The sequence below is a fragment of the Atractosteus spatula genome, chromosome 5 (assembly GCF_055471065.1).
Source record: "Atractosteus spatula isolate fAtrSpa1 chromosome 5, fAtrSpa1.hap1, whole genome shotgun sequence".
Taxonomy (NCBI): domain Eukaryota; kingdom Metazoa; phylum Chordata; class Actinopteri; order Semionotiformes; family Lepisosteidae; genus Atractosteus; species Atractosteus spatula.
In genome coordinates, this window is record NC_142710.1 from 47,038,927 (window position 1) to 47,065,964 (window position 27,038).

Consider the following 27,038-nt stretch of genomic DNA (forward strand, 5'->3'; position numbering starts at 1 on the left):
AGTGTGGTCCGTGGACCACCAGTGTTCCGGGAGCATGCGCCAGGTGGTCTGCGGTAATGCACTTCTCTTGCAACCATTCTTAAATTGTATGTAAATTATAACAAAAAAAAACAGGAATGTGTATATGTAAATGCAATGTTGAATTTATTATCCTGATTTTAGGTCTTAGATTTTAGCCACACAGCTCAAACCAGTGAATCCTACGTAGTTCTTTCCTAGATCCCAACAAGGAAGTACTTGGTTTACCTTATAAACAACAATCCAAAGTAATCTTCAAAGTAGTGTCTTCAGAGATTCACAACAGTACTGACACATTAATCAGGCACAACCTGTGCTTTTGACACCTCTCAGCTTTCAGACAGCAAGCGATGCCAAGAGAGAATAAAAATGCTCTCCTAGGCCTGTTAAGTGGTTATTTGCGGAGATAGCTGTAGAAAGATGCCACATACTGATAAAACAATTTCTAAAAGACGATTTTACCCTATGTAGGCTGCCACAAAACAGAAGTAGGTAGCCAGCTGTCATGTTAAGCTGGCACAAAAAACAACACTGCTTAACACTCTCTAACACTGTCTTAGAGAAAATTACTCAATCATTCCACAATTAGATGCATTTGAAAATTCTACTCTGGCAAATGAGTCTAGAAAATGAATTTAACACACAGAATTAATTTTGCTAAGAAATGATGAGATATACAGTACACAAAGCAAATAATATGCTATTGTACAGTTCTGAATTACATAAGATCTCCTTTTTAAAGACAGTTATATTAAAGACTGTTACTGCAGATAGATGAAATTTTAGATTAAGCAACTGAACTATCAAGCAAGGTTGGCCTTAAAATCAGGCTCTCGTACGGCTTCAAAGTATTATTTCATTTGCTTAAAAGGCTGTAAGAAAAACTGTAGGAGGCTCTTCACAGCTAACTGTTTCAGAAACTTTCTAAAATTCTACCAAAATCTTTTTCAGCAGCAATTAAGCTAGTTTGATATTCAAATTAATATGTATAATATATGTTAGATAAAATGAGTTCTCTTTATTTTAATTGAATTTGCTGCAGCTCTTAATAGAAACAGTATGGCAGCTGGCCTCGTTTAACATTTACATCTTAAAAATTGTTTTAAGTTTCGTTAATTAGTAATAAGTACTCTTGATTCTGTATGAGACCGATAGAAACAAGCATCACAAATTTTATACAGAAGGACAACAACTAGCTGGCAACTTGAAAACGAAGCTTCACATTTGGAAAGGCACGAAATGTGACTCTTCTATAGAGAAGGAAACTCAATATTTTGGAAAATAAAAAATGATAACTGATTTTCAAGCTTTAGTGGTATGAATACATATAATGATTGAAAAATAATTGAAATAAACAAATTAAACTAAGATTATGTTAAGGATTTTTTTTTAATTTGATCATACGTTTGTAAACAATCTGTATTTAATGTTTAATATGTATTTTAAGAATACATTTTTTTTTATTTGAGCATTTTTCTTTTACATAAGTGGCTCTGCAATGATCAAATAAAAGATATTGATAATGTCTTAGCAGCAGTTACAGTATGCACCAATGATCTTGGCCATCCAATTTATATACTTATTAAGCCTGGATTTGTGCACCCCTCACAGATAACAACTGCACTTATAATATACAAGACAGGTATACAGTATTAAACATTTCTGGTGTGCATGCTCAGTAACCCGAATGCAGTTCATAAAAGGTGGATCAATACCATTTACTGTATTTCAGTAAAGAAGCATACCAAGTGAAAAGATTTTTGGATTAACTCTATAGTTTATGAAATCGCACAAGATACACAAGGTTTCCAAAACAATAAACCAAAGGTTTCAGGTGAAGAGTCCCATGTCCATCAGTCCTGAGTTTAAGACTCTACAGATAATACCAATTCAAGAGATAATTGTTTTGAAAATGTTTCTCTAATTATTGACAATTTAGCAAAGAAGCAATTGTCAAAAAGAAGTGAGTTATTTACTTGACTTATATATTGGTACCACAGCTGTTGTCAACTGCTGGTATTAATTTTCTAGCATAACCTAAAATTATTTTAAAGGAATAGTCACCTACAGTACATCAACAAGCAAAGAAGATGATTTGAGGTTCTCTGTAAGATAACTGATGACAAGTGGCAAAGATAAAAGATTATTTGATTCTGTGTGATTCTGAAACACATGAATGAGTATTTTATCATTGAAAAGGCTTGGTCAGTTCTAATACCTCACTAATACAGGCCTTACTAGCTAAAGATCAAGAGTATGTGTACGACTAAATTATGTTGAGTAACACCATTTGTGTTGAACAACACCATAATCATATTTTACATGTACCCTTAGTGGAAAGTGTCCATGTCTACTGACAACTGTTCAACCGAAAAGCAAACCGTAACCCAATCCACAGTCTCCAGCCAAACCAGAATCATAGCCCCAGCCTTAACCCTCCACCCTAAGCCAATCCAAAGTCACAACCTTGGCCCATGTCTTACTCCATGCAACCCATCACAAACAATATCTCTAACTCTTCTTTTATTTATTAATTTTAACTATTCATTTTTCTAAACAGCTGCACTCCCAAGAAAATTAAATGGAAGCAATGAATGTGCTGAAATATACCCTGAAAGAAGAACAGAAAAATAGATTGTAAAAGAAAATCTGAAAAGGTGTAATATATACTGTTCCTTCAGATCCAAAAGGCCTGAGAAAGGGAACACAAAAACAGAGGTCATTTTGAACACTGAATTCCTGTATGGTATGGGAGGCAAAACGGGACTCCACTGGGACTCTGTCCAGCAATTACTTTTACACCATTACTAGCAGTCACCTAGCAAAAATGTTATTGCATTAAAGAACACCATTGAATAAAGCTTTGGAAAAAAACACTGTAATATATAAGCCTAAAGTTTTACAGGAAAAAAGCACCTGCTATGTTTCTTCCTAAAGGATATCTCAATATGTGCGTAATATAATATGTATTACACCATGCACATAAAGCTTCATGTCAGTTTTGATGTCTATAAAAAGCTAAATGCACACCCAATTTTGGCAGTAATCTCCAACAATTTTAGTATCTCAATTAATTTTGGAAAACATCAACATAACAGTAATCCTTTAAAACTAGGCATGAGCAAACCAAATAGTTGTAGACAAATGGATCTATACCCTGTGCAAAATGCAAAATTACTATGATTAATACTATTATCACTTTCACAGTCCTTATAATATTACACATCCTTATTATACAATATTAAGGCAATATTTGTTTAATAAATGGACAAGTCATTACATTCATTAATTTTTTAGATGTACTTTACAAAATTCTATTTTTAATGAAACTGTAATAATGATTGTATTTCTTTTAAATGTGTACAATTCTGAATGAGGCAGATGTTCCCAAGACAAAGTAACTGATTTTCTTTAAAAAGTAAATTATTATAAATTAGTAAACAAGAGCTTCTATCTGTGAACCAGTTTAAATGATTTCGGAAAGGTCCCTTCAGCATACCCTGTTCCTGATCTAAGAAGACTTGAATGGAAAAAACATAAGTGAAAAGAATTGAACCAAACAAACTGTTTTGCTGGAAACATATTTGAATGAATCGTTTCGCTTGATCTTTTACCATTTAAATAACATTGTGTGGCACAGGTTTCCCACTTTAAAAGAGCCAACAGACATAAGCATTTCCTTAGTTTTTTTAAATCAGAGATATTTATTTTGTTTATAATGTGTAGCTTTTTCCATGTTCTAACATATTTGTTTAGCATTAGCTACTTCATACACCAGAACGCAGATTTATATACTGATAAACAGCAGTGTGTGGAATAAAATAAAAACACTGTGTTGTACAAAAGTCTACATTAAGCAGCAATATATTATTGGGATATCAAAGTAAGCAATGCTTTTGATAAGAAATATATGCCTTGCAAATTGGCAACTGAAACTGTTGACAAGATATTCATAAATCTCATCTTGTTCCAGCATACAATATTTCAGCCTGTAGCTACAACGCAGCTACACTGTCAAAAGCTGTTCTTGTCAGTCTTTGTTCCTTAAGGCCCATTTGGCTATCAAGACAATAGTGACAGCCTTGACATATGAGGTTGACACTACACAGTATAAAATGTAAGCTCAAGAGCTTTTCCTTGGAAATAACAATAACATAAAAGTAAACCTTCAAAATAATAAGAATTCTGCAGGCTTTGGCTACTTTGAGCTTGATCACATATTACAGTCACTGCATCTCATAATTCTTTCTATTATCGTCTAACACAGTAATAGGACAAAGAACATGCAGTGGGTTATAAAGGGTTTTGACAGAATACTTCTGCTAGCGAAGTTCTCTTATGAGTGTACAATGACTTTCATCTATGTCCTGCAAAGATCTATTATTCCATCTTAAAATGTCCTAAAATGGAATAGAGGACATATACAGTGTAATTATACAGAATGTGTTCAAGAATATGTACAGGCTTGTATTTGTATACCATATACCAACTTTGTGGTATAAAGCATTTTGTGACATTAATCTGTTTACCCAGTTATCAGTACAGTAGCTTTGTGAATTAATGAGACAGAAATGAGAAAGAAATCATAAGAATATACTGCAGAATGCACCATAATTTGCTAAGGAGACCATCAAAATACAGTATGCAGAGAAACTGAATCCATTCTAGGTATTACTGGTTGCATGCTCCAGAACAAACTGTACATCTAAAGCAAAAAAAGCATTTAATACTATTTTAACTTTAACTGTATATCTGTGAGTGCAATTACCAGATGGTGTATTCACGACTTCACTTCTCTCTTGCCATCCATCTGGACAGTGTTGCAGGTGGGTGTGTACTGCATACAGCAATACAGGAGGGTAGAAAGCTAAACAGTTCCACATAATAAAGGAGAACCACGATTTGCCTTAAGCGGAGGTCAAGAGAGGATGGAACTGTTTCTTCACCTGTCAACTTACACATTCTTCTGCAAGAGGTGCATGTTGTAAGCCTGAAAACAGTACACTGGGCTTAAGCTCTCCAGGTCCACTTGCATTTAAAACAACAGCTATGAAATCAAATTGTTAAAGAGGACAGAACTGTGTTCTATACAGTGCAAACAAAAACATACACAACACAAGAGAATCTGCCAAATCACCTAATCATCTAAGTTTTGTCTGAAATTATATTATACACAAAACAGCAACTGAAAGTCCTGTATTTGTGGTACAACCTACTGTATATAGCATTTGGCAGCACTAATAATCAAAGCTTCTTTGCAAAACCCTTACAAAAGGTTTCTACAGTTTGTCCTTGACAGTTCTTGCTTTCTTATACATGTATTAAGTACTTTTCTTTTCAATGTTGGAAATGGTAGATTTTTTTTTGTGGTAAATTCTTATAAAACCACAGAAAAAACAATTTCGTATAATAAATAGAGGGAATCATATAGTTATACCCCAAAGAATGGTTTGTCTAACCATCCATGATTTCAAAGTGACATATCACATAAAATGTTAATAAATCTTCATGAAATGTTGGAACAAACATAGCTTGAAGCAACAACACATACAAGTTGTATGTAAAAACAGATTACTTTTTGGAAAAGTAACAATAGTGAGTAAAACCCCCACCTAAAGACACAAGATGAATATAAAATGTGTCACTACCTCCCTTTTTGTATTCTGCTTATGTGCAGTGTGGTTTGCACAATTACTTAACATTCCTCAGTAATTGGAGGAAAGCATGAAGAAGTCATCAGAAAATCTGCTCGTGTTCACTTATTTCCCTGAAGGACCATTAATTGTAATTCTATCACACACTGCAAAAGTCTCACACAAGTCTTCAGTCTGCCACTGCTTTCTCACTGCAAGGAGTTTTAATCTTCTTTTACCATACAAAAACACCAGTGCATCCAAGTTTAATAAATATAATGTTTAATGCACACAGAGTACATCAATAACAAATGTAATTACAATTACAAAGTGATTATATACTGTACTTATTCCACCAACATTTTCCCACAATTCAAAATAATTACAGAGAGCTAGAGGCATTATCAATGAGATAGTAGAAACCTCATGGTAAAACTGAAGAAAGCAAGGAGTAACACTGTAACAACAAAAAAAAGCCAAACTACATCTCTCCATATTCTGCTGATTCTAAACAGGCCTAACATGACCCAAAAATAAATATTTGTTGCAGATTAACATAAGAAGAAATAAAATTAATTCATCTTGTAATAGAAGTATACCAAAGCAAACACTAAATGGGCACATTACATCACCTTGTACCAACCTACATGCACAAAGGAATGCAACTTGTTTAGAGATTTGATTGTGCATTTGGAAGTTTTGAATATTTTATTTTTCAATTTTTTAACTCTTTCAGTGTTCTTTGTAGGTTTTAAGGATTTTTTAGAGGCAAAGCTTCTGTGACATTCAAAACCCCCTACTTTATCTGTGCTGCCTTAATAACCATGGAACTGAGGAAACCAAAGGCATCAAAATTCCTGCAGCTATTACAAACACTGCCATATTGCATTTATGGTCCAATGGACATGTTTGCAAAAATCTTTACATGTCAGTATCATTGTAAGAGATTTGTCAGTAGATGCACAATTCTTTTTCTGAAGCCAAGAAAATTGGAAGTTATTAAATATGCAAACTGAGAGTTACAGTATGACTAGAAAGGCATAACGGTGTTATAGACCACAATTGCAAATGATCAGCAACTACAGAATACAGCAATACATTGTAAACCCCTAATAAAAATGCCTTCTAACTGCAATACATTATAAATGATCATTACAATATATTGGTGATCAACATCACTAGTACAATTGAACTGCAATACATTACACTGTAGGCCACTATCACTACAGAAATACAACTCTAACATATCCTTCACTACAGAGAAGGATAAAAAACTCAATCATCTTCTACAGAAGAAAAACATCAAAACCCCTAACACCTCCACCAATTCTTACCTTGTTGTAACTACACCTTCTTTCCCTTTCACAGGATGAGCGATCCCTCCTCAGAAAAGGCCTCAGTTTTATACCAGTTCCCACGAAGCTGGACATCCCCCAGACCCAAGTCGACCTCAACCGTTTTTAACGCAGAATCCAGGTCAGAGCACATTTTGCTGACGATTCCTCCTCACAGGCAGCTGACAACAATCTGGTTATTGATGTTATTAACAATATTAATCCCAAACAGAGCTGTTGCACTCCCCTCCTCTGGCTGTTTTCCACCAGTCGATTATTTCATTAACCAATGCACCAATCAAGCTCCCAAGACACTCTCTATACCCAATTAACACAGGTCTAACCTCACCCAAGGAGAAATTCAGGCACTCCAGTCTCTCCGCAACAGGGATGATATCGTCATCAAACCAGCGGACAAAGGAGGCTCTGTTGTGGTGTTGAGTAAGGACCTATATATTTTTGAAACCTCTAGACAACTAACCGACACTTCTGCCTAACTCCCTCTCCAACAGGACCCTACCACTGACTACCAAAAGGAAGTGGTATCCACCATCTCCCTTCTTATCAGCAGTAAGGAGCTCCCCCAGGAGGTGAACCGGCTCATCACTGAACATCCCCAGGTATCTCAATTTTACCTCCTCCCCAAAATCTACAAACCGGACACCCCTGGATGCCCCATCGTATCAGCATGCAACTGTCTGAGTACTTTCATCTCGGCCTTTCTCGACAGCCTCATGAGACCGCTGGTTGAAGGTCTTCCCTCATACATCAAGGACACCAACCACACGCTCCAACTTTTTAATGATATCCAATTTCAGGGCCCCGAATGCTACATTTTTACCATGAACATCACATCTCTTTACACCGTCATTCCCCATAATGATTGTCTTACAGCCCTAAGGCACACGTTGGACAAAAGCACATTGCTTGATCCACCCACCCACACCCTTGTACGCCTTGCAGAATTGGTTCTCACACTGAATGCATTCTCATTCCATAACCTTTTTTACCAAGAGGTTAGTGGAGTTACCATGGGCACCAGAATGGGACCCAGCTACGCCAATATTTTTGTCGGCTGGGTATACAAATATACAGTTAACATATCTTCCACTACTCTTCAGTTTCTAGACATCAACTTCTCCATTAACTACCCCCGACTCTCTAATTCGGTTTATTACAAACCCACTGGTTCACAGGAATACAGATGCAGCCATTCAAAATGCGCGGTACAAACCCGCGGTACGGTAACCTACCCACAAGCCACCGCGGGGCACTGGAGTGCACCGCGGTAAGTGATTGGCTGGCCAAAATGACCGACAGGGGCACTCGTGGTGCATTGGTTGGTAGTGAAAAGATTTAATCATTTAATGTCTTTACTGTGCACATTTTAATCCGCTTAGTTTTGAATATTTATATGGAATTTTACCACTAAAGGGAAATTTTAGTAGCTGAGCATAAAAAGAAGAGGAGCATAACACATCTGAAGGTCATAAACGATATTAATTTAGGAACATAAACACTACTGTACGTACGTAAACTGTACTGTGTATGGCTGGTCTTGGTAGTTTAAAGAAAAAATACACACCAGTCTTCCATTTCTCCCTAAACATTTTAAGCATGAAAGTTTTATGAAACGGTACCCAAATATGCGATTACTGTATAAAATGAATTTTAATTTTAAAAAATTATTTAACACGAAAATTAAGCTGTTTACATCTTCCGCCTGAGAACATTCACCCGTTGCTATCCAACGCAGAAACAAAGCCACTAACTAGCAAAGAGAGGACATTAGCTAGCCAATATGCTAAAGAAATAAATGATTATTTTGTTTATTTCTTTTGCACATTTATTTGAACATTTCCATCGATTGTACAAGCACTTGGAAACTGTCCAATCCCTAGTTCATCAGGCATTTTCTTTTACGCTCCGGGCATTCTCCCGGTCTGGCGCCGGTCTGTGTCTTCTAGGATATAATGCCAGCGAACTCTTGTTTTTATGTCCACTATAACAGACAATCTCCTTTGCTTTTAACCGAGCGTTTAATAATTTCCTAAAATGAAAATGATTTACTTTATTTCCCTCACGGGATCAATAAAAGTATCTATCATCTGTCTAAACTATGGGACAGAATTCTGGGGTCTCCCCATACCAGAGATTATGGTACGGCTTCAGAATGGTGATTGGCTGACACCATCTGACACCCCTCTGATTGGAGAAAAAAGACGTGCTGGTTTGCTATACGTACATACTGTACCAGGAAGAGGATTTCTTTCTATTCGAAACGTGTATTTTAAAAGTTTAAGAAGTAAAAACCTTACAGCGTACAGATTTCTAAACTGATCAGGATCGTTATCTTTGTCTTATGCATAATAATGTTCACCGCTCTGTCCAGCAAATTAATAATAAACTTTATTTTATATAGCGTTTTAAACGAATAAGTAATTAGATTGCTCATAAACCTAATCACTTATTCTACATAAACACAGCGTAATTGCTCTCTGAAAATGCTTTTTCTTTTTATTTAGGCTCAGATTTCAACTATAGATCGTATTATTATAAACTTTCTTGGAAAAATGTCTTTTATGTAAACCATGTTTGCTATTAATTCATTTAGGGCTAGAATATGTTCATTGTCTTCCAATCGAGTCGAGTTGACATTAGAAGCTTGCCACGCCCGGACTGTTACACCAACGCATTAGCATGTTAAAGCGATTTCATTGAGGAGCCTAGCTTTCTTAACTAGTAAGTACTGTACTTCCTTGGTTTTGGAGGGGGGAGGTGTCTTTCGCTGGAAATCTCACCCCCTTCTACTTTGAAAATACCTGTGAAACCGGTTTAATTCGTCACAGCCAGCACTCCCGCAGAGAGGGGGGTTGTACTCGTTAATGTCTAAGCCGGAACACATCATTATATCTCATTTTGTATTTCTATAAAAAAATTGTTTGCCCAGCCTAACACTATTGTTGTTATTGTTTTTATCCTGTAAAGTGCTTTGAGGAGCACAGGTTTCTCACCACTTAGATTACTTTTTTATACCATCCTTACACAAAGCAGAAACTTCTTGTATTTTCCAATGACATACAAGTGGAAAGACTACAGGTTTTAATCGTCTTTTTTCTGAACCAGGGAAAATCTGATCATGTTTCTCTATAACAATAATAAAAAACTTTATTTTACATATCACCTTTAAAAGTGGCATCTCAAAGCAATACAGTAGATGTAAACCACAGATTACAAAGTAAATACCCAGACAAACGCAAACGCGTTTTTAATAAAATGCTTTTATTCATTCAACAGAGAGAGAGCGTAAAACATGGGCGTAACAGCTGTTTCTTTTTCTGATCACTCGCTCTCTGGATAAATGTCTCGCCTGTCCTGTTCTCTGTTTTCCTAATTTGCTGATTATGCCTTCTGCGATCCACTCCTGCCCTCACACCTAAAGAAGACTATTTTAAATTTCTTTGCGCGGTCCATTGTGCAATTAACCCTTGTATGTGCTGTCCTTAAGGTATCACATAAAGGTGATATGTAAAATAATGTTTTTTATTATTGTTATAGAGAAACATGATCAGATTTTCCCCGGTTCAGAAAAAAAGACCTAAAGTATACTAGTTTGTCACTAGTATACTTTTAATACAGTCTTTGCTGTGCTCTTGAGATCCTTGTGATATTTCGAGCTCTGGTTGAATGATAAGTGTCGCAGTTTAAATCTCTCTCTCTCTCTCAATTCAATTCAAGGTGCTTTATTAGCATGACAGATGGGTACAATCAGTGTTGGGTATTTACTTTGCTTTGAGATGCCACTTTTAAAGGTGATATATAAAATCAAGGCTTTAACTTGATTTAACTATGGAAGTCTGAGTTCTTGTGTCTGTCCTATCCGAACCCGAAAGTATCACAATATGTATCTTTATAGCAGGTGGTGTACAGCTTTTTAGTATAGATTACACTTTTCTAAAATGTATTTAAAAAATAAAAACGATTACAATCTAATCTTTCCACGTTTGATCCCAAGATCCCAAGAAAAATAAATCTAAACGGGGAGAAAGCTATGCTGAAAGTTTATTAAGATACTTAGAAGACAAAGATATCAATTTATGTTGCATTTGTCTGATTGTGAATCAAAAAACACATATATTTAAACCCACTTTTGCGATTTAAATCAAAACGCGATTTAAATCAATATAAATGTTTATATTGTAACGCCTAGGTGACTATTCATTGTTATTAAAATGACTTAAATTCGATCATGTTGTGATATTTAGAAATATACTGTACATTTGTTTGGTGTGAGTGAAGTTTTATTTAATCTCTGAGCCATACTGATTCTTATGGAAGCCAGTTTCCACCAGGGAGTAAAAAAAAAACACACTATGGTATTCTCTCCGATGCAGTGCAGTTAAAAACATATCTCTGATGCCGTTCCTAAATGAATATGTTTATGACCATCAGACGCTTTATGCTCCTTTTCTTTTTTCCAGTGGATTGAACAGGGAGAGGCATTTCATGATGTACTTTTCACTGATGAAACAACAGTGGCTCTGGAACAGTTTTCAACCATGTCGTTTTATAAAAAGGGGAGATATGTACGTGTTACTGAAGCTAAAAGTTTAGCCTTTGGCACTAATGTAACCACTAAATAAAGACATATAGAAATCCCTACGTTACAGACTGTATATGGCTGGTATTGGTAGTTCAAAGAAAAAATACACACCAGTATTCCACTTTCTCCCTAAACATTTTAAGCATCAGAGTCTTACATGTGGTTATTTCTGAAACGTTTGTACGTGCTTCTTCTGACCATGTTACTGTTTACTGTTACTGACCATATTAAGTTTAAGTGCCTGTGGGCACCTTTCCTGTCCGTGGGGGGTGGACCGTCTTTCATTAGAAGGTTAGTCTGTTCTACTCTGAGAATGTAGAGGGGGTGGAAAGTAATTCCGTGTCGCATTAACTAACCTCTTCAGTTTATTCCGCCAGACAGTACATGAATATAATTATATCGTTATTAATTTGTTTAGATACGCAATTCCATATTATATTCCCTGTTAATCAAATTCTAAAAGTATGCATTTGTTAGATAACAAGCGAATTCACAGAAAAGGTTAAAAGACTATCACTTTTCACAAAGTATATAATCCTAATATAAGTCTAAATCCTAATATAAGTCTAAACAGTATCAGCTTTATTTACGGGTTGCAATTTGAAAAAAGTCAAAAACCGCACTCAAAATGCAATTTAGAGCTTTCTGGCAAGAGGAGACACCCAAATTAATAATGTAACATGCCACTGTTTGTGCATGAACAAGGTTATACTTGTTCCCCGGCGGAACACATTCCATAAGAATCAGCGCTTTTATATATCGCCTTTAAAGGTGGATTCTCAAAACACTTTACAGGATAAAAACAACAATAACAGCAACAACAACAATATTGTATTTCATTGCACTTTGACAGAGTGCTCTTAGAGTTTGATTAATAGGGAATATAATATAAAAATATAGTACTAAAAATAAGATACACTCTACAGACATTCACAACAGCGACTGTCAGAAGATAGGACACAGCGGCTCAGACACCCCCTGAATGGAAAGGGGCACTTTAATGTTCTGTATGGCTAATACTAAAGCCAACACTTTAATATTCTTTTCTGTATGTTTAACAATAGTGGGTACTGGCCTAATTCAGCCCTGCTCCCGTTGTTAGGTGTTAATGTGTTGTTGTTAAGTGTGAATTTGTACCTGTTTCCCTGAGGTCTGGCTTTTTTTCTGGAAAACCATAACTCCGGTCTTGTCCAGATTGACTGTCAGCGCCCAGGTCTGACAGTGCTGCTCCAGCAGTGCCAGGTTCTGCCGCAGCCTCTGTTCTGTGGGCGACAGCAGGACCAGGTCGTCTGCAAAGAGCAGGAACTCGATTTCTGTAATTAATGCAGATCAGTAAATCAAGGGACAAAACAATTATTGCGCCCGGCTCCTCAATGGGGTTTGACGTGCTAATGCGTTGGTTTAACAGTCCGGGTGTGGCAAGCCTCTAATGTCTCCCAACTTCGGCAAAAGGAACCTGCCTTTCATTGGACGGGAAAGCAAGAGCCGACCGCTACGCCGCCCCCGTGTTTCGAAATCTTGTGACTTTTGAAATTTACTGGGGGTGGACCACGTCTGTAAATTTTGATGGGTCCAGAGGCAAAAGTGCCTTGCCTTGCAATCTCCGGGAAACCATTAGTAGCATGGTGAATCAGAGATTCTCAACCCTTACTTCGTGCGACTGGAAAAGAATTCGTGATCGGATCAACGAAATGCTTCGTAGAAGGAGGCGCTCTTTTCCTCTAGTCTAACAGTCTGTCCACATACAAAACATTCCTGTTAGACAAGAGGAATGTAAAAAAACAATTACTTTTTGTCAATGAAAACCGGTGTGTGTGTCTCTCTCTGCTGGATGTCCCTCTCACTCTCTGCTGAATGAATAAAAGCATTTTATTAAAAACGCGTTTGCGTTTGTCTGGTATTTACTTTGGTCCTTTTAACTGTTTTTCCATCTACTGTATTGCTTTGAGATGCCACTTTTAAAGGTGATATGTAAAATAATGTTTTTTATTATTATTGTTATAGAGAAACATGATCAGATTTTCCCCGGTTCAGAAAAAAAGATCTAAAGTATACTAGTTTGTCACTCTTCTCATCCCCTCTTTGCTAAATGGCTTTTGAATAGAGTCACATGAAGAGAGAGGTGAAACAGCCCTACACAGCCCTGTCGCAGTACACGAATATAATTATATCTTATTAATTTCTTTAGATACGCGATTCTTTTAATACAGTCTTTGCTGTGCTCTAGAGGATCCTTGTGATATTTCGAGCTCTGGTTGAATGATAAGTGTCGCAGTTTAAATAATTTTCGTAGTTAGAAATTATAAAACGCTCTGTTAAAAGCAAGGGAGTTTTTATGTCTGTTGCAATAAAAGAAAATGCCTGACAAAGTAGGGCTTGGACAGATTCCAAGTGCATTTTTGCAATTTACATTGCAACAGACAATGTACAGCGTGTACTATTCTTGTGTTGCGGTACATGAATATAATTATATCGTTATTAATTTCTTTAGATACGCGATTCCATATTATATTCCCTTTTAATCAAATTCTAAAAGTATGCTTGTTGACTCCGGTATCACGTTAGTTAAAGACTTCGATGCTTAAAATGTTTAGGGAGAAATGGAATACTGGTGTGGATGTTTTCTTTAAAGTACCAAGACCAGCCATATACTTATATGTTTAAGTTCCAAAATTAATATCGTTTATGACCTTCACACGCGTTACAGTATGCTCCTATTCTTTTTATGCTCAGGTACTAAGATTTCCTTTCAGTGGTAAAATTCCATATAAATATTCAATACTTAAACGGGCACAATTAAGACATTAAATATACATATACATACTGTATACAGTACAGTTTGCATACGGTAATATGTTTATGTTCCTAAATCAATCTCTTTTATGAGCATGTGAAAGGTATGGTGAATCGATTCTCAAAAATTACTGTACTTTGCATGATTGGAAACAAATGCGTGATTGCGAAATGCTGTGGTGTTACTTTTACAAAGACGGTCAATGAAAAAAAGAATGTGGACCAGGGCAATACTTTGAGTTTACAGCTTGTCCAAGGTCATTCATTATTAATACTATTAGTAATATCTTCGTTAAAGACTTTGATGGCGACAGCTCAAACATGAGAGGTTGAGCTTTATTAGCTCCACCTTGCGGAAATTCCGGATACTATTATTTTAATTGCGGTATTATAGGAGAATTTACGGTAACTCGCGGTAGACCGCGTAAAGCGCACCGCAAAATAATGCGGTATCGCACGCGCATTTTGAATGGCTGCATCTGTATCTCCTGTATAACTAATTTCTTCCCAAACACACTAAAAACTTTCTCTCTTTTTCACAGTTCCTTCGGCTATGACGACATCGATTTCCAGAACCAAGCCCTCAAAATGTACTCTTTTTTCATCAACAGAGGATACCCCAGCAGTGTTACCAACAGGGCCCTTACCCGAACCAAAAACACCCCACGAACCTTCAACTCGAGCAGGAACTCCCATCGTAACAACCGCATTCCTTTGGTGCTTCCCTACTACCCCAACACACTTTCTATCCCCAGGACTATTCACGGCAACTTTTCCATCCTACAGGATGATCCCTCCATTGGGGTCTTCTTTTCTGACCACCACATCATCTCATATCGCCGACCACCTAATCTGCGTAATTACAGCTCCCTTGACCCGCCCTCAGCAACCATCCACACCAGGCACTTTCCCCTGCAACAGAGCTTGCTGTATCACCTGCAAGTACATATCTAACACCACACTCATTCAAGGCCCCTCAGGACAATTCCAGATCACTCAGATGACATTTTGTACCTCTAGCAACCTTTACTGTATCTCTTGCAGTAAATGCCCAGCCATCTACATTGGGGAAACAGGAAGGAGACTTGGAGACTGCTTCAGAGAACATGTTAGGGCTGTGAAGATTAAAGATTTCTCCAAGCCTGTTGTTTCTCATTTCACCTCTGATGGCCATGATCAGACTAATCTCTCTGCCTGTGTTCTCAAAGATGGTTTTCCTAACTCCCACATCAGAAACTAAAATTATCCTGCAGCTAGGATCACACCTTTCCCCTTCTCTCAACGACTCATTTTCGTCTAAATCCTCTCTATTCATTGTAGGTTTCCGGTTCCCGGTTCCGGTCGAGAGGGAACGCTAGCGCGTTTGGCTGCTGCTCCTCTCGCCAGTTTTTCATTTTTTATCTACTTTTTTATGTTTTTTTTTCCTTTTTCTTCTCGGTGACATTGATTTCTAATTTATCTATTTTCATCTGCTTCACGTTATCCACTCCACATTACAAATTCACAAATGCGACTTCCACTAGCATTGTGAATTTGCTCAACTGAAGACCTTCACCACTTGCTGTCGCCTTACTCTGGTTTTCCTTCCCTTCTTGATTCATCGATCATGTCTCTGAGGTACACTGCACTGCAACTTCTTCAACTTAAACAAAGCTACTTCCTGGTGAAAGACACACCGAGTCGCTACATCCACCGCAGCACAGGACGCCGTTTTTTTTGTTCGTCTGCCAGCGGAGTCTCTATCCCTGCCTTTCGGCGCACGTCTGTAAGTCTCTCACTACCAAACCTGGAACACACTCCGCTCCCCCTGAATCCCGAGACTGGCCAGATCAGCGCTACTCAAAACCCGCTCCATAAACAACAAGGCTCTTCTCTTATGTGACATCATCAAAGAAAAAAAACTGGACCTTCTGTGCTTAACCGAAACCTGGCACAAACAAAATGATGAACTCCTGTTCAACCAACTAGTTCCTCCTGGGTATGGTTTGTTTGACCTTCCGCGTCTTTCAGGCAGAGGCGAGGGCATCATTGTTATTTACAATCTTTTTTACTGTCTAAGCCCTATTACTATACTTCCTCCATCTTCTTTTGAGTGTCTTGTTTTAAATGTTTCTATCCCCCAATCTACTATTATTGCCACAGTTTATAGACCACCCACACCCAGAAGAGCCTTCTTAGGTGAGTTTGCTGATTTTCTCTCATTCTTATGCCTTAAGTTTAAAAGGATCCTCATTCTAGGGGACTTTAATATACACATCGATTCAACCTCTTCCAGTCTGGCTAAAGACTTCCTTTCTCTTTTGGGATGCTTTGACCTTACTCAGTTTGTTTGTACCCCTACACATAACAAAGAACACACCTTAGATTTAATTATTGCAAATGACTCTTTTGTCTCCCACTGCTCTCCCCTTGATCTAGGCCTCTCTGACCACTTAGCCATTCTTTTCAATCTGGAATTACCTGTTCCTACTACCTCCCCCCCACGCTCTGTAAATTTCCACAACTGGCAATCAATTGATCACCCAAGGTTTACAAATTCTGTTCTGTCCTCCTTATCTTGTTTCTCTTCCTCTGACCCTCCAGAGGACAAAATAAAGTTACTTGACAGTGCTCTTTTATCAACCCTCGATACCTTTGCTCCTTTAAAAACTCGAACCATCTCCTTCTCCCGCCCTGCCCCCTGGTACAACGACCATCTGCGATCCATGAAGGCAGCCTCTCGCAAACTTGAGTGTAGATGGCGTCTTTCCGGCCTAAATGTACATTACCAGGCTTGGAGAGATTACTTAACTGAATATAAGGTTACTATAGAGTCTGCTAGATCCACCTTCTTCTCTAACATCATTGAAAATCACCAAAACAACCCCAGACATCTTTTCTCCACCATCAACAGACTGTTCAAGCCAAACTGCCCCACCACATTACCTTCCTCATCACAACTTTGCAACACATTCTTAGATTTCTTTAGTTCTAAGATTGACAACATCCAGCATCACATTCTCTCCACTACACATATCATTTCCATACCTCCTCCCTCCTCATCCAACTTCTCTGGTTCCCTTCTATCCAGCTTCTCTCTTCTTGACTCGGCATCCCTCAACAAACTAGTTACACGCATGAAACCCACCACATCTATTTTAGATCCTATTCCCATGGCTCTCGACAATCTTAACAATTTTCACCCCATCTCCAACTTACCCTGTCTTTCTAAAATTCTAGAACGTGCTGTCACACTTCAGTTACATAACCACCTCATGAAAAACAACCTTTTCGAACCCCTCCAATCTGGCTTCCGTCAACTTCACAGCACAGAAACTGCCCTAGTCAAAGTCACCAACGATCTTCTAATAGCTTCTGATTCTGGTTCTCTTTCTATACTCATCCTTCTTGATCTCAGTGCTGCTTTTGACACTGTTGACCATAACATCTTACTTTCTCGTCTTGAGACTGTGTTTGGAGTTTCTGACGCTGCCCTCAAATGGTTCAAATCTTACCTCACTTATCGCTGTCACTTTGTCTCTCTCAATGGGTACAGGTCTGAAATTGGTCTTGTTAAGTCTGGTGTTCCTCAGGGCTCAATACTGGGCCCCGTGCTCTTCAGCATTTACATGTTTCCACTTGGTCAGCTTTTAAGATCACAAGGCCTCAGCTTTCATTTTTAAGCTGACGATACTCAAATATACATCCATACCAAACCTGACACTGATGTGGCTGTCTCTATTCTATCTAATTGCATCTCTGACATAAAAATTTGGATGACTCAAAACTTCCTTCATCTTAACTGCAGCAAGACTGAAGTCATGCTTATTGGCACCCCCCATCAGCTTCGTAAAGCCAGTCCTGTAACCCTATCTGCAGATGGCTCTGTACTTGAGCTTCAATCAAAATTGAAAAACCTTGGGGTTATATTCAATTCTGGCTTAACATTCGACCCACATGTGCAGCATACTGTCAAAACTTATTTTTTTCACCTTAGAAATATCGCAAGACTACGCCCTATGCTATAATTAACTGTGGCTAAAAAAAACTGATCAACACATTTGTGTTCTCTCGAATTGACTACTGTAATGCTCTACTCACTGGGGTATCTAAATCTACTCTGAACAAACTGCAGTATGTCCAAAATTCAGCAGCCAAAATCCTGACCAGGTCTAGTGCAAGTGGACATTAGGAGAGTCCTTGCACTGGCTTCCGGTCAAATTCTGTGTAGACTTTAAAATTCTCATGCTCACCTATAAGGCTCTGCATGGCTTGGCACCTCAGTACCTGTCTGTACTATTATCCCCCTACTTCCCACCTCGCAACCTTCGCTCTTCTAATTCTGCTCTCCTTACTGTCCCCCAAGCCCATCTACATTGTATGGGTGACAAGGCCTTCTCCTGTTATGCCCCCAAGCTCTGGAACTCTCTGCCCAAGGATATCAGAGAGTCACCTTCTCTAAACTCCTTCAAATCCAGACTCAAAACCCTCTTCTTCAGCAAAGCCTTTTCTTAACTGGTTCCATTCTTCACCCCTCTGCTCTTCTACCACCATCCACGGTCTCCTCTATATATTGTAATTGCATTTTATCTTGTGTATTCTTCTTATTTATTGTTGTATTCTTCTTATTTATTGTTATTGTCATCCTGTAAAGCGCTTTGAGAAGCCACCTTTAAAGGTGCTACATAAAATAAAGTTTATTATTATTATAGGTTTCATTTCACACCTCTCTTCACCTATCCTGACTTCACACTACCTGATTGGCCACTCTGTCTCCCCTGCTCCCACCTCCCACCCCTCCTCTCTCCCAGCTTTTGTTCCCCTATGCTACATTACCTTTGCTTACTGCCCTGTCTTTCTCACACCTGAAGAAGGCTCCACAGCCAAAACGTTGTGTTTTCTTTCTTCTCTTTTCAGCATAGAATAAACCTATTACTTGTTCCTTTGCAGCCTATGCATGCTGGTGCAGCTACCCACCTGAACTACTTTAACTCTTATATAGTACAGTTTAGACCAGTATCATCACTGGTATATACTGTACAGACCAGTACATTAACATTATTGAACTATGAATTCAATTTTAAATTATGTATCACAACCACTACAATATTGTTATTGTAAAAAAAAAGTAAAATAAAGACCAAATTATAGCAATATTTCAGTACATATATTTTTCCAATATCATTCTACAATGGAGTCATTAATGGAGTATTATCATTAACACTGCAAAATGATTATCTTTTTTAAATTACAACTACATTAAAGCCCTCCATTAAAAATGCAATGCTTTTCTCAGTAATCCCTGAATTTAACAGGCTAAAAGCAGAAAGGGGTGTCTGTTATTGCCAAATGTCCATTAACAGTGTTAATATAACAAACAATGTTTTTCAGCCAAAAAAATCACACTAATATATTAGAAAAATAAATATACAGTATATATTATATATACTTTTTGGATCAATTGTAATCAAAATATATATACCTTATATGTAGCTTTTGGAACAATTGTAATTAACACAGTCAATGCCTTTTTGTCATAAATATACAAGCTCTTTATTAAAACACAAAACACAAACAACACCCATTAAAAGCAACAGACCTCCCCCAAAAGGGCACCATTGATATTTCTAAATTTTAAACCTATTTAGTACTTATTTTTACTTTATTTGTGCATTTCATCATGATTGCAGGGAAGGTCCAGGATTGCTGATTTTACAGACAACATTCTGATTTAGGAGAGGTCCACTGAGCATACCCTGTGATGTGATCTAAGAAGTCTTGCATGGAAAAAAAAACATAAGTGAAAAATACATAAGAATTGAACAGAACAAACTGTTTTGCAAGGAACACTTTTGAATTAATCATTTCACTGGATCTTTAACTTTTACAATATCACTGTGTGGCACAGGCTTCTCAAAGAACTGTAGTACTCACTTTAAAAGCGCTGACAGAGAAAAGGTGGATTCTTGATGTTTTCTTTTCCCTGCTGAACCATTTTTTTAAAACTTATTAGTAGTGACAGGAAGATAATGGATTAGCAGGTCCACAAATTGCACATTCTCATTATGAGTCTGAATTACCTTTTTTTTTAAGAAAACAGGGTGGGCTATTACAGTAACTGCACTCCACAGCGAAAACTGATACAACAGTAAATTACACCGTAATTAAGTTAGCTTCCCTTTTTTTGGGGATGATTTCATTGTCTGCATGGGTTTCGTCTGGAGGGAAAGAAGATACTGTACTTTTTCACAAGACTTTCTGAACTGCTTGCCTTTTAGATATGCATTATTGTTAAGCATAGCCAGGCTCTTAAACAATAAGTTAAATAAGATGGACCCGCTATAAACTGAGGTGTTCAAAGAATTTGAATTTTTCCTATGAAAACTAAGCTGGAAGAGGTCAAACATAAATATAAAACTACACATCCAAAATGAAGAATGAATGTGAGTTAAAACCATTTTGGAAGATTAAGTATGATTCTATAGGACAAAATGCCTCTGTGTGTTAAAAGGAAGGTTTCTACCAATGTATATCACTAACGGTACATTAGCATGTACTGTAGATGTGAAATCTGGATGATGAGACTACAGGTGACCTGAAAGAAAGCTGTCCTTTGAAGTAAACAAAAATAAGTGAAGGTGCCAGAATCCAAGAAACTCTAATTATCACAGTCACGGCACTAACATGACAAAATGCTTGAGACACACTATTAAGAACATGTTGCTCGACTGAGAAGATAATCCCAAGCAAAATAAGCACATCAAGAAGAAGACCTCATGTAAAATGGCAAGATGAACCAATTAAGGAGTGAGTGAATGAGAAGAACCATTTACAGAAATATGGGCAGCACTTTATCTAAAGCATCATCTAGAAACAGGGACAGATGTTATTCTTGAGCACATATCTTACCTGTATTTCAATCATCTAGCATGAAGAGGTTGATTCGCTTTCTTCTAGCCTGTCTTTCAATTGTGGTATCTTTATCATCCTCTTTAGTCATGTAATTTCTACAATTTATATGCAAAAGCATGCAGATCAAAATGTATACAGTATTGCTATTAACATGTAATTATGTCTGGTTAATTCAGTAATATATCAAGCAGCTATACACCCTGCTACTCACAACTAGCAACCCACTGAAGCTAAGCAGGGGTGAGCCTGGTCAGTTACCTGAAAGAGAGACCTTCTGGGAAAGGCTAAGGTCGCTGCTGGAAGAAGTGTTAGTGGAACCAGAAGGGGGCGCACATCCTGCCATCTTTGTAGGTCCTAATGCCCCAATCAATATAGTGATGAGGACACTATACTGTCTACAGTGAACTACAGTATACTACACTATACTGTAAAAATGGAGCCATCCTTGGATGAGACATAAAACCGAGGTCCTGACCATCTGTGGTCATGGAAAATCCTAAGGTGTTTCTCAAAAACAGGAGGGGTGTAACCTTAGTTTCCTGGCCAAACTTCCCCCTGTCCTTTACCAATTGTGGCTTCCTAATAATCCCCACCTATGAATTGGCTTCATCACTCTGTTCTCTTCCCCACTGATAGCTGTTGTTATTATTACTATTTTTTATTTTTGCTTTGTTTGAATAGATAAAAAACACGAAATCACAAAATACATATGGTAACAGAAGTCACAGCAGACTATAACAAAACAGTGTAAAAATAAAGAAAAGGAATTAATAGGTAAATGTCACAGTTCAGTAAAAGACAGCATTGTGTGGTTTATATAGTGTACTAAATGTAATGATTGTCAGTTGATTTATCTCTTACATCAGACACATCTAATCAAGTTTAACTGAGTTTAAACAGATCACGATGCCTTGTACCACAGTGCCTGACAATTGGCTCAAAGGCACAATTTGAGGAGCACAAATAAAAGGTTTTGTTCAGTTCTTTCACTTTGTTATTGTGTGAGTTAGCAGTCTAGTAAAAAGTCCTTTCTCAGCTGACTCACTGTAGAAATTGCACCACCATTTACCGAATGTCTGCTAAGAAATCCACACATTCTGGGATGGCTGACATTTGGATGTTAGCACAAAGGCTTTCAATTCCCTTGGTTCTTTTTGCAGGGGAACCTCTTTAATAATAATAATAATAATAATAATAATAATAATAATAATAATAATAATAATTCCTTACACTTACAGTATACTGTATAGCACTTTTCTGGACATTCCACTCAAAGTGCTTTACAGGCAATGGGGACTCCCCTCCACCACCACCAATGTGCAGTATCCACCTGGATGATGTGACGGCAGCCATAGTGCGCCAGTACGCTCACCGCACATCAGCTATCAGTGGGGAGGAGAACAGAGTGATGAAGCCAATTCATAGACGGGGATTATTAGGGGGCTATGATTAGTAAAGTCCAATAGGAAATTTAGCCAGGATTCTGGGGTAACACCCCTTTCACCAGTGTCAGTCTCATTCATATGTTACGTTTGTCCTGATCATTTTAAATGTTAAGCTCCTGTTATATTTAGAGTGTGCTCCAATGGCAAATAGCAGTTTCTGCAAATAAGTTAGTTCTGTCTTTGCACAGTACACCAGGTGTATATTGTTGCACTGGTTATAGTTTAAATATCCATTTTCTTTACATCATCATAATTAGATTCAAATTGTATAAATCACAGTTCTATTACCTAATTACTAATTACCTAATGTCTGTTAAAATTATAGTGCCTTCAGGGACAACACAAAGATAATGACTGAACTACAGGTTAGGAGCTCCAAAGTTCACTTGGTCAAGAACAACTCCATGCCACATCTTTAACTCATGTGTAAGGTATCAGTGACTGCTATGATAGAATTTAATGCACCTTATGCACATACAGTATATAAATGTCAGTTAGGCATGTATTACCCTCCAGTTATACTTCCACTGTGAAAAACTCGTCTTTGGCACTATGGCTCAGGGTTCTTTGGTCATAAAAACTCTCCTCCAACACAGATGTAAAAAGGTTCAGACTTTTTTCACACTTGTTCTACATAAACAAAACAAATGCCTAACTTTTCTTTTGAACTCTAACCAGTCCCCTCTCTATAAGACCAAAGTCTCTCATCACAACTTTAAAAAAAAAAGTCTTCCAATTTTTTTTTTCAAAACTCTCACCAAGAAACATGATCACAGACCCTTTGGTCTATCACCTACTTGCTCCATGCTCATTCTGGTACCACACATAACAGAGGTTCTGTTGGCTTGCAAACTAGAAGCCTCTGCTTCCTGGTTTTTAAATGTCATCCAACCAATTGTCTTCCACCAATTGGTCAGGTGACTGAGGAGAGCTTGTCTGAACCTACCACCCTCTTACATAACTGACTAATAGTCTTTTATGTACTGTATCACTAATAATATAATGATATGTACTATATCACCAGTACCCAAAAAATGCCTTTTGGTAATAAAATAGCAAAACATACACAGATATTCTGAAGTATTGATGAATGTTATTTAATAATCTATCAGGATATGAAAGAGAGGCTTTCATCAGAATTAGGTAAAGGTATTATATCTAGATTATAAGTTTTATGGAAAAGAAATCATATTCTACAGAGTATATAAAAGATAAATGGGTGAAAGAAAGTGAAGTTAGAATTTCGAATGAAGAGTGGCTTAAAATTTGTGAATTTCAATGGAGATGTACTAACTCGCATTTATGGAGAGAGTTTTGCTGGAAAAACATTGTTCGATTTTTCATTACTCAGAAGGCGCACCATACTGAGGAAAACTCTTAAGTGTTGGAGACAGTGCGGAAACCAAGGTAATCATTGGCATATATTCTGGAACTGCCCTAAAATAAGGCTTTTCTGGAAGGAATTACAGAAACTATATTTGAAAGGAATGTACCCTTTACATTTGAGGCTTTATATCTTGGTAAACTGGATTTTGATTGGAGGGGAACTGATGAATATTTATTTGGAATCCTTTTATCAGCAGGGAAGAAAGCTATAACAAGAAAGTGGCTTCTCACAGATCTACCAACAATGAATAATTGGATTGAATTAATAAAGGAAATATATATAATGGACAAAATAACATTTTCACTAAAATTACAAATGAAAAAAATTGTCAAATATTGGTCTAGATGGGTTCAGTACATTAAACCTTTTAGGTCAGATTTTGTTGAGATACAAAATAAGTGAAATTTAATAAGATACATTTATATAGTCTCCTCCCCTTTCATATTCATAAATGTATACATCTTCCTTCTTTCAAATGTATATAGTTTTGTTAAAAAGTTATATAATTGTAAAAAACTAGGGGAACAAATTGGAATTTGTGCATGTGATGTAAGGCTGAATAATGGTTGTTCATATGTAAAATGCTTTTGTTTTGTTCTCTAAATTAAAAAAAATTAAAAAAGAAAGAGAGGCTTTCATTCAGCAGTGGGTGTAAGGATGTAAGCAGTAAGGATGAAGATAATGGCAATAAAGTTAACTAAATGCAACAAAGTCCTGAAATATAGGGCATTTAAACTGCAAGACATGGAGCACACATGATTCGACCATCAGTGAACAAGTAGAAAAGAACAGGATCACATTTAAGGTCCGCATTGGAAAGCAACCCTTTTACCAAGACATTCTCCCCAAAGAACTGTATTAGTGTGGTATAAACCACAAATAAGGCTTCAAACATATGTGAATATAAAATAATTTCATCTAATTTAAAGGTAATTAAACTGCTTTATTTTTAACAGCTAAAGCATATCTCTATTTTGCATAATTACTACAAGTGTCTCATAATTCATATTGGTTTTCTTTAAAAAAAGTCTAGGTCTATAACAAAAACTAAAAGATAAAAGCATTATAGTGTGAATCCCATTTAAAATAATGCATAGTAAGTGCAGAAATTACATTCCATAAAACTGTCAAGATGGATTTTAAACTACTGTATGTGTCATGGGTTTCAGACAAAACTTTCCATATAGTATAGCAAAAACTTTTCCATTAAGGAGCAAACACAATAGGAATTGTGATACAAAGCAATACTGCAAGGGCAAATGTAATAAAATGAATGTCCCCAAGGACCCGTTTTTCATTGCTCTCTGAATGCATAGACTTTCTTTGTTGATCCTCAATGCAAAGTTGCTTTTTGCTTTATGTATTTTACTTTTTATGGCAATATCTCATTCTTGGTTGGATTTGGATAAAAATCGTACTGCACAGGACTGATAGTAAATCAAGATATTTCTGAAGCACAGTGCAGTAACCTTCTGTAATGAACCTTTCCACATAAGGTCAGAACACGCCGTGGAAATTTCATTCTGAATTGTCTCACTGCCCCACTCCCCTTCTACAGATTGTATGGAATTCTCCAAGGAACGGCTGTGTAAGTTCCTCGATTCAATAAGCTACTAGCAATCAAACATGCTAGATGGGCTTAATGGCCTCCTCTTGTTTTAAACCTTTCATGAATTGATCCTTGTAACTTGAGCTTTGGTAAATGCCTCCTGAGCACATTGCTTGTTTAAACCCATGAGAGCAAGTTTGTTAATGTGCTTTAAAAATAGTAAAAAAAATATTAAACATCAGATTCTAAAGTAAAAAATAATAATAAAATGGAAATAATACTGAATGATTTGCATGGTATTCATTGCATATTACCTGCAAGTTATATTTTAATATATTTTAATCGCAAATTACCATATTATCTATTTTGTACCCATCCAAACAGGAATAACCTCATGTTTAGCAACTCTCATTTTATAAGTTCTCCCCCTGTTCTGCACAGCAAGAAGGAGGAACTACGCATGCAGGCTATCATATTCAGTCATCTTTGACACACTGCAAACTCCAGAGTGCTTTATAGGAGAGGTAGCACCAATCAGAAGTGCAGCACGCTCCTCCGTGACATCACTGGAAGTCTACTGGGCCCAGGAGCCACTACTACACGGGACAGTAGTGGCAGCTCTGACTGACTAACACCTACCCCCCAGAGCAGCACTCAGTCAAGTGTGCAGTGCTTGGGGAATCAATTCATAGTCAGCTAGTGACGTGGACTAGGCTTGACCCATAATTTCTGGATTATAGGGCTCAACCAGAGGTCAGAACCAGCACCTTTATTAAGTCTGCTGGGAGCACAATGTATAAAGTAGCATTGCCTTACAGCAGGAGAGCCACTTGGGATGAGTGGCTTTCCAAAGGATGGAACTACTGCACAGAACATTCTAGCAGTATTTACTAATCTATTTTACCTACAAAATGGAAAACCACAGAAATAAGCTGTTCTTTACTGCAATTTGAATTTCTTTTCTGTTCCCTCTCTGTCTTAAAAGAGGTCAAATCTGTTTGCACTACTGCTATGTAACTGAAATGGCACCATTGCTTTTCTACACAGCATGGCGCAAACCAGCAAGGGAGTCTATACTATTAATAACTGCAATCTGCAAATTAAGAGAAAGCAGTTCTTATATAGCCTGTGTAGTCTCTCAGCAAGCGAAATATTATCAGATCTTTTGTTATTCAATAGGGATCCAGACATCGGAGTTGCACTTAATTTCATAGATCTTTTACAAATATTGCATGGCACTCATAAATCCTTTTTTAATTGCATACTTTGTATCTAAATAAGCTTTTCAGCCTGTGAATGGGAAAAACGCTAGGTACCACGGTGCTCTAGAGAGTGCACATGGCTGAATTGTTTCTACGTTTTTCAATGTAATTTTTTCCAACTGT